Source organism: Anas platyrhynchos, chromosome 3, assembly GCF_047663525.1.
Source record: "Anas platyrhynchos isolate ZD024472 breed Pekin duck chromosome 3, IASCAAS_PekinDuck_T2T, whole genome shotgun sequence".
Lineage (NCBI taxonomy): Eukaryota > Metazoa > Chordata > Aves > Anseriformes > Anatidae > Anas > Anas platyrhynchos.
In genome coordinates, this window is record NC_092589.1 from 81,621,452 (window position 1) to 81,631,230 (window position 9,779).

Sequence of the window (9,779 nt, forward strand, 5' to 3'; positions counted from 1 at the left end):
ATAAGTGATGTGATGGAAGCTGAAACTGGACACATTCAAAGACCTGAGAGAATTAACATGAAAGGACATTAACTCCTGTGCTCACACATATATTTTGTTGTTTTCACTTTTTTTTTTTTTTTTCCATATGGATAGAAAATTTGCCCTTGGGGTCCACTATTGTGTGCAGAATGACCAGTTTGTCTTTGTCTCCATTACTAAGAAAATAACAGAGTGACACCATGCAGAAAAGCAAGGAAACATCAAAGTGGATATTCAGAACAAATCCTGTTTCAAAGGCCTATGCCGCTCAGATGGTAAAGCCAGTATGCGTGCCTGCAAATGCATGTTTAATTGCAATATGAGGTAAAAGGCATTTTGAGTGCTCCCTGAATGACAACAGAGTATTGGAAAGCAATGACATTCTAATCATTGCTGCAAATGTCAGCACAAGGAGCCTGTGGGTTGTGGATCCCCAGTGAACAAGTTAACAGCTTTACAGGAAAATCACCGGGGAGCAATTAAAGGGAAACTGTTACTAACCTTCATGAATCCTATTGCTGAAATGTCTAGAGAAAAAGAACTAATTATAGTCCTAGCCTTTCCCAATGGGCCATGAATGAGCTTCCAAATATGGCATGAAAAAAAATAATAATAATAAAAAAATGATATGTTATTTTCACATTTAGGATCTCTTCTACAAGGCACTCAGTAACACTGCATGTGTTGATGCATACCAAGCTTTCCTCTGAAAATCAATACACTAGTGCTAACCACTGAATTAGGAAAAGCTTCAAAAGAAAAGTAAAATGAAAAATGTAGTCAGATAGGAATTCAAGTTTCTTAATAGGCAGAGACAGAAACTAAAGTCAGTCTAAAAAGTAAGAACAGGGATCAGATGTAAAAGTGTGAATATTGTCTTAATAAAGTTTGGGGAACTTTCTGCATATGAAATTTACTCGGTTTCCAGAATTTTCCAGCAAGTGAGAATATTACCAGATTTGTACAAAATGAACTGTTTGAAGAAGCAGGAAAAAATAAAAATAAAATAAAAAGATTGCCTTAATTTCCTTTCAGTTGCTTGAAAACTCAAAAAACTTCACGGTCATGAGAGGTCACAGAAAAGAAAGGACATAGTGAATACTCTCTTTTTATATTTGGCCATATGTAGCATTATCTTGACACTACTCTTTCTGTAGCTTAAGCTTTTCCCATTCCAGAGGGATGCAGGTGGCTGGATCTATCAACCTTACAACACCAAGTGCAAACAGAGTGATGTAAAGGAGATACAGTAATGAAACACAAAATGACAATAAACCATTACATGTTGGTAACTTATACAATGTAATTTAACTGTCCTTCATATACGCCTCTTCCTCTGCCTTGGGCAGCCTCTGGGGTGTCTTCATTCCAGCTGGTCGGCAAGTAGAGCTAATGCAGGGTTACAAAAGGAACAACTTACTAATTCAAGGAAGGTTGAGAGTTGAGAAAAGCAACTTCCATATGTGGGGATAATTCCACAGCAAGGTCTAAACTCCAGTCCTTCTCTATTATCATCATGAGACAATGTGCAGTTATGAGAGGGGAGGGAAAAAATATGACTAAGTCCTCTTGAGATCTCAAAGACTTTTACTGCAGGTGCTGGCACACTGGCTTTTGTGTGTGTGTGTGTGTGTGTGTGTGTGTGTGTGTGTGAAGCTATGAGCTTGTTCTTAAACAATATCGACAGGAAACGGCAGATGGCCAAATTGCTTGCAAATGCTTTTATATTACAGTTTATATTCACCAAGACACTTCCACACTGACATGAGCAATGTCATTTTCTAGTAATGTTTGGAATTAGTCCCTTGGGTCAGCAATTCCCAGGCATTATCAGATGATAACTCTGAAACTGTGATTACTTAAATATTTTTCAAATTGTGAAGTACACTTAAAAGGATACAATTTGCAGCCATGGGAGACTTGTTACAGTGTTGCTATCCATAAAAATACAACTGTCATTGTGTTTGGAGTCTCCATCATACACCCTTTGGTAAAAAGAGTTGTTGGCTGGAGAGTAAAAATTTCCTTTAGTCTGAAGCCCATTTTATAATATCATCATCAAATGTGGTTTATTTTCCTTTACAATAAAGTAAAATAAAATAAAGTAAAATAAAATAAAGTAAAATAAAATAAAGTAAAATAAAATAAAGTAAAATAAAATAAAGTAAAATAAAATAAAGTAAAAGTTATATTTAAACTCAAATAGAACAAAATGTGAATTTCTTATTTATTATTGCAGAATATTTTTGTCTTTGTTAAATAAAAGAATACATAATTTGACAGTACATAAGTATTGAAATAGACATAAGATAATTATATTTTCTAAACATTTTAACATTCAATTATCTCCAGCTCCTTCATAAAACTTACTTGTAGTTAATTCCAGATTGTATGGATTCATTTAGAGCATTTTATTTACAAATCATGAACACTTTTCACTCATCTTCCCACATAACTCTTAAATAAATCTAAATATTATCCTATTCATTCTTGTCTGAAAATGAATAACTTCAGTAAGGCCTAACTACGTAAGGCAACGTTCAAGTAAGGCAACACAAGCTAATAACTATTTGTAAGGTCTTGACTTAAACATTTTAATTAATGATAGTATTCTCCCATATTAATTCTCCAGTTTTACTGCACTAAGTAGTTCAGATTATATTATTGTAGCATGAAATTCCAGAACTATTAAAAGAAAAGAAATATTAGATAGAAAATGTTTGGTCCTTTTTTAAATATGAATATTTTATTCAAAAGGCAAACAAACATACAAAAAAATCAAACCAGAGGCATTTTCAAAGGGTTTTATATTTAGTGGTGATCTTAAAAAATATTCAGCAAAATTCTAATGGTTTGAATGCTTTATACACATATGTACAGAGTGAAAAATTTGCTGAATCAAGGCCCAGATCATAATTTTTTTGAGTAAGGCATAAGAAAGAAGTATGTAATGACAAAAAAAAAGTGATATATTAAATAAGCTGTCTGTAACAGTAAAAAATATGAATAGTGATAGTAGAATATGCAATAGAGTACATAAGGCACAAAAGGGGTTGATCGTGGACTATATCTATAAACAAACAAAAAAATAAAAACATTAAGAAACTTTACAATGCACATTTATTAAATAAATAAATACATAAATAAATAAAAAGAAAAGTGAGAGGGAATGTTATCACTGAAAAGGGTATTTAAAATTGTTCTTAAATTCCTGCTATAAAAATATGATGTATTGCCAACAGCTATGTCAAATAAACTGGTTGTGATAGATTAAGTAATATTTGGATATTAACTTGGAGCAGCTATCCATATCCATTACATCTGTAAAAAGACCACTGCTGATACATATGAAAAGGTTCTAGATTTCAAACTTTTATAATGTTCCTATGAAAATTTATCTATTTAATGTTCCTATGTAATTGACCTATTTTATAGATCAATTGATCTATTTATTGTTGTTGATCTATTATTGTAATTGATCTATTTTATAGATAAATAATTATATAGTTTATATAATAGATAACTCATAACTAATTTTACCAAAGCCAAACACTGTAGAAACATAACCTTTTTAACAATCATTAATAGATTTTATTTATTTTTTTGACATGTTTTATTTGGTTTGGTAGTGTTTTCTGTTGTTGTTGTTTGTTTGTTTTTATGCCTAGATCTGTCTTGTCATTTCTTTCAAATTCCAGAAAACAGCAGAAATACAGACTTGTCATCTCCTAGACAGATCTGGTTCCCGTTTTCAACCTTTTTCTCTCTCTCTCTCTCTCAGGTTATCCACATTGAGAACACATACACATTTGGGAGATTGACTTCAGCAGGCTTTTTCTCAAGCTCTACCTGAATTTTAAAATTAAAAGCATTTAGATTTCACACAATTAAAGTTGTTTCTATGAACTACAAGCACGAACTACTTCAACCTGACAGTTCGGACTTTGATGTGCTCTCCTTTGACTGATGACCACATAAGGCAAGGTGCTCTGCTGTGTATCTCTCTTCAACCCCTTCAGGGAACTGAAGCCCTTTGTATACACTTTTATTGATTATGCATCATCTGTGCTTAATACCATGTCTTCAAGTACCGAACTCTGGTTTTGTACAACAGAAACAGACCACAATCTATGGGGAAGAATCCAACTAAATATTATTAAACTTATAAAAAAAAAAAATCAGCAAAACTTGCTCCTCCAGGATGTCCTTGACTGTATTTATCTGTTCTGGAAATGAGCAGTACAGAATATAATTCATTAAAAAGTGATAAACTGCATTACCCTTCAGCAGTTGATAAATGTCATGACTCCCAGCTGATTGTAGCATATCTATAATGGAGTGTGGGGGCGTGGGCTGTGAATATCCTTGTTATTCATTCTGAGGTTTATAAAATGCCTACAGACACAATAGTGAGGCTTTATATACAAAAATTACAGGCATAAATTTCATACACAATCCACAGTGGGATGTGCTACGTAAAATGACTTCTGCTGCTGCTGTTGCTAGAAATTCATTGACAATCCAAGCAGGGGTGTAATGTAAACTGGGAAGCTTGGAAAGAGACCAATCGACTGAAAAATAGAATCAAGTGTCTAAATTTCCTCTCAAAGGGAATTACCTACAGTACCATAGCGTTGATTCTGAACTAGGCTCAGTGGCTGGATGAACTGAAACCCTTGTTTGTGATGACAGTAGTAGACTGAGGTGACAAACGGGGCTCCAGCTCCTTCTTTACATAGCATCATTTTCACAGCACCCTTTTGAAACTAGCTGATTAATAGTTGTATCACCTGAAACACAACCCCATTTATTCCAGTTTCTACTGTCTGAGAACAGAGAACACACGTGGAGGCTTCAGACAGTGGTGGGTTGGGAGGAAAATGGGGCAGCAGGAATACAAAATGTTGCAGGCTACTGCAACAAGAGCATCCATAAAAAGAGAATTGTATAAAGTGTGTTGGGAGAAGTGAGTCAGGAAATGATGAGAAACTGAGCGTCAGATAAAATACAGAAGAGATAAATGGGAAATGGTAGATAGTTACAGTCAATTGATTCTTTAAGGTCTTTCTTCAAACAACATGGAGGCACAAGTTATTGCTCTTACCCACGCCCTGTAAGCTACTCCTTTGGTTTGGGTTTTCCCCAGAATATCCTCAGCACACTCAAGAAGCCTGTGTTGAATTGTGTCTTCCCTGGCAGCTGGTATCATGGCATCTACTGCTAATGAGAGAGTTGTCAGTATACAGACCAGCTAAACTGGAGTCCAAACTGAGAGTAGGAGATTACTTATTTTATACCTTTTCTTATCTCCCATGCTCAGTCCTTTCAAACCAGTTAAATGTGAATGTGGTGTTTGTGATGAGCTCACTCATCTCATACTTCAGCTCATGTCTAGCATCTCATTGTCCTTAGGTTTACTCAGCACTTGCATTCCTTTGTTGCTTTGTCTCGTTATCTCCTGTAATGAAGGAGATCACCAGACCTCAGGTTGTCATGGTGGGACTTTAGTCAGCCTTCATAGTGCAGTGACTCAAGAGGTCTAATATCCCATATATTCCTTATGAACAGCATTTGGGGCATTTATTTGCGTGTATTCTATTTTTGTCTGTTTTACTGATATTTTAAGAACTCTGCTATCTAATAACTTCATGCATGTAAGAATTTCACTTGATAAACTGGAGTCTGCTTATGGACAATGGACAAATACAGAGACACCAACCAAATCCAGTGAAGTGCTGTAACTAATTAATTTTGACTTAGAAAAAAATTGTAAGTTTTTATTAAAGTATAATGACTCTTAAAAGCTATTTATCTGGGAGATTCACCTTATAGGAAGCCTTTACAAGATAACATCTATCCAAAGCCTCCTGGATTTAAACTAAGCTATGTGGTCTTAAAGCTAATAAGTAAAAGGAGACAGAAGACGTTGACTTGGACATGAACTCAAAACACAAGCTCATCACTTGATAGGAGTAATGTATCTAGTATATTTCTACTTATCTATTATTCAAGTCACTGACTGAGAAAATACTGGTAATACCAATACAAAACAAAGCAACACGTAAAATGAAAGAAATCATGTTCTTCTGTATAGAAAATAAACCACTTACCAACTATGCAAATTTAAATATCCTATAAAATGTATTGTCTATGAACAAAGGAACCAGTGAAAGTATATTTCCATGACCAGCCATACATTTCATGTTTCACTTATTCCACATTGCAATACCATACTGTATGTAATGTCATGATTTTGCTATTTCTAGATCCTTCTCATATTACCAGACAATATCCTCTGTTGTCTCCCTTGTCCTCCAGAGCTCCTTTTCATGTTTCCTCCCATCTTCAATGATGAGGTTTTTATTTTCTATCTAGACAAGAGATAACATGAACCACAGCTCATCAGAAGCTACAGAAGTCCTGTGTGATCACTTAATATATTCGTGATAATTGGAAAGGGATTGCCGATGTACAACTGATAGATGTTGACGTCATTCTGCCTTTCCCACAAAAAGGTATATTAAGAGAACATAGGTTTTTATTTTCAGGTATTTGACACAGAATTCAGTTTCACACAGATATCTAAATTAATTTAGGTATTTAAGGTTCTCATTTTAGGTCCCATTTTAGTCAATAAAGATCTTGTCAATTCAGTCAGCTGAGCCTAGAGAATGATTCAGGTGATCAAGTTACATCAGATGACACTAACCCACTCCCTAGGTTTCATCAGCTGAACCGTCTTCGAGTATGATTCTGTGGTCAGGTGTCCACAATTACTTGAGATGTATTTGGTCACCTTCACTATTTGAAACATACTCAGTCATTGTGTGGGTTAGGTGATTTGTACATAGGATACTTACTCTCCTGCAGTAGTAGCAGAAAACCAGACGGGATATATAAGTTTATTTAAAATAGCACTGAACGTTTGTGCAGGCAACTGAATTAAGTCTAAGTCTTTACTGACTGTAACAGTTTAGTCACCCACTCTCTGCAGGTACCTACTATCTGAAGACACCTACCTTTACACATTTAATCTCAAACTGAAAGGACCCTTACGGCCCTTGAAAAATTGCTGAATTTTTCTGAAATTGGTGAAAGATAAGAGTTTCTGTGGAGAATATATGACCATATAAGGCAGCCTAAAGTTTTAGTTTCCATGGCTCACAAAATAATCTGTTTTGTAAGCCCTCAAAATTAGAAAATGTCAGAATTCAGATTGCTCTAATCTGGCTCCCTCTTGTGAATACATAATGATATATTTTTTAATTACATAGTCATATACATTTTTTTCCCTATTTCATTCAGTGCAGAGGAGACGGTACTCATTTAATGAGTAGCAATTCAGTATTTTGTTTCCTCCTTATCCTTCACTGTGTAGCTCTGGGCCTTATTTATAGAATACAGTTATAACACTGATTGGAAGATAGAATTATTAATTTCCTCATGGGCTTTTCTGTGTAACTCATCTCTATCACGCATTCATTTTTACAGCACCCTTTTGAAACATTTTCTCTATTCTCAGCTGAGATACTACGGTTTAGAAAAATAGAAGTCCACAGTATCAATAAATTTGAAGTGGTCAATTTGAATCTGAAGAAATTATTTTTGTAAAGATTTAACTATAAAAGTCTTGAACTATATAAACTCTGCATATAACCCCTTTGGTATCATTCTTGCATGGACTTCTCAACATTTGTGCAAATCAGATGTTAGCTACATGCTTACAAAAAATAATTAGCAAACCATCATCAAAAATTTGGCTTTTGTGCTTTGATTAGCATTATAGACTTCTTGACAAACCTCTCTCAATTTTCCATTGATCTTATAACACTTATTTATTCTCTATTCCAGCTCCCTTATTGAGTTCATCCCAGTTTCACTCCTGACTTCAAATTCAAATTGTCTTCTATTTGGTATTTAGTCTCTTAAAGGAAACACACAGCATCAGAAGCGGATAAAGACTTCTCAAATTTTACTGTGCTTAATGCCTAGAAAAGGCTGAATGAGTTGTTCTTGCCCTGATAATTGGCAGAACTGGGACACAGAGCCAGGAAAAAACCTTGGAAAGACAGGATTGCTAGTACTATTTCTGGGATGTTGAAGAAGGTGTGGGGGGTGGAAGAATGTACAGAGCTGAAAGACTGCTAATTCTCCCAACTCTTCAGCACTTCACATCAGCTCAAGTAGCTGCCATATGAATTTGGCAAATCAAAGAAGGCAGCAAGGAATCCTCTGCTGTCTCCTGCTGCCTGTTTCCCTAAACAAATGTGTATTTTGACTACGTACATGTCAGACGGCCTTGAGTAGCCTTATCCAACCTTTTTTTGCTTCAGGTCTCCCACTTCTTTTTGTCTTTACCACTCTCTTTGCCTGCAGACAGATAGCTCTATTGCTGTCACCATGGTAACCAAACACAAGCTCTGCCTCTGTGCACTATAGTCTGTATCTATCATGTGCCTCCCATGGCATTTCAGCTCAGTGATATTTAAACGATGCTAAGAAATCAAGCACCACTTGGTGTCATTCCCAAGAAGCTGGTGTAAGAGGATATTGATTTTGCAATTTGATACTGATAACCCTCAGCACTTACCATCTATACTAGCCATGGTTATCTGCCCCGCATCTTGAGCAGCTGTCTCTCATTTCAAACTCCTCCACAAAGAATTGTCCATTTCCCTTGGCACCATTCTTTCTACAGATTTGACAACATTCTTTAAATATGGACTTTAGTAATATAAATATAGAGATGATTTGTATCAATAGTAATTCACTTAGAGTTCTTCGAAAGACTAAAAATATCCTCAAAACATACAAATCCTACCAGTCATCTATAGAGTTTCTCTCTCTGTGACACCTACAGTTGGTTGAGCAAGAGACAAACTTTCTTCATGCAAAAAAAAATATATTTTTTTTCTTTTGAAGAGACATTGCTAACAGGATTGCAAACATAGCACTTTAGCATAATAGGCAGTGCCGAAGTGTAGAAAATGTTGTAAATGTATAATATGAAATGAGATTACATGACAAGTGAAAGTGAGTAAAAGTTTCCATGCCTCTATGCTATCTAAAGCCTGGCAGATAAAGTCTCAAAAATAGCAAGTCTCATATCAAGAAGATGTTCTGTTGAAACAAAACTATAAACAGCACCTTCACCCCAAGTATAAATAAAAAATGCTAGTTAATGAGCATACTAAAGAGAGACAGAGAGGGAAAAAAAAAAAAAAAAAAAAGTAAAAGAATACATCAGTTGTTTCAAAGAGCATGAGAAACATTTAATTTAGATATTAAAAATCTTATGTATTCAATACAAAAGGATGAGCTCAAGCAGGAAAGGATCAAGCATGAGAGTTAAACAAAAGCTCTGGAAGAATAAGTATGTATTGACACAGGTGTTATTGAGTTAATTTCATTCCACTAGTGATGAACTATGTTTATTCCTTCTGAGAACAGATTTCTTTAAAACTTTTGCTGGAAAATTGAGAAAAGCCTGACTGAGTTAATAACTGGAAGATGATGTCTATGGTTTTAAAATAAAGGGGAAGTGGAGGGAGGGGAGAGGGGGGGAGAGGAGAAAGGCAATGACAAACAAAGGAAAAGGAAAACAAAAATGAAAACAAAAAACAAAAAAGGAAAAAAATAAAACCTCAAAATGTATTTTACAAATTAAAAAACACTAGCAAGATTTAAAAATAATAATAATAATAAATAATAATTAAAAAAAAAAAATGAATCCAGTTCAATAGTTATTTAAATAAGTG

At 34.7% G+C, this 9,779-nt stretch overlaps 1 long non-coding RNA gene across 1 annotated transcript; it reads right to left on the minus strand.

Annotated features, from left to right (window-relative positions):
• Positions 1 to 1,286: 1,286 nt before the first annotated feature.
• LOC140002049 (uncharacterized) lies at positions 1,287 to 8,422 on the minus strand. The gene is made up of 3 exons (XR_011807905.1): positions 8,308 to 8,422; positions 6,304 to 6,392; positions 1,287 to 1,410 (listed from the first exon to the last, which is right to left on the minus strand). It is a non-coding gene; the product is annotated as an uncharacterized lncRNA (long non-coding RNA).
• Between the last annotated feature and the right edge of the window lie 1,357 nt (positions 8,423 to 9,779).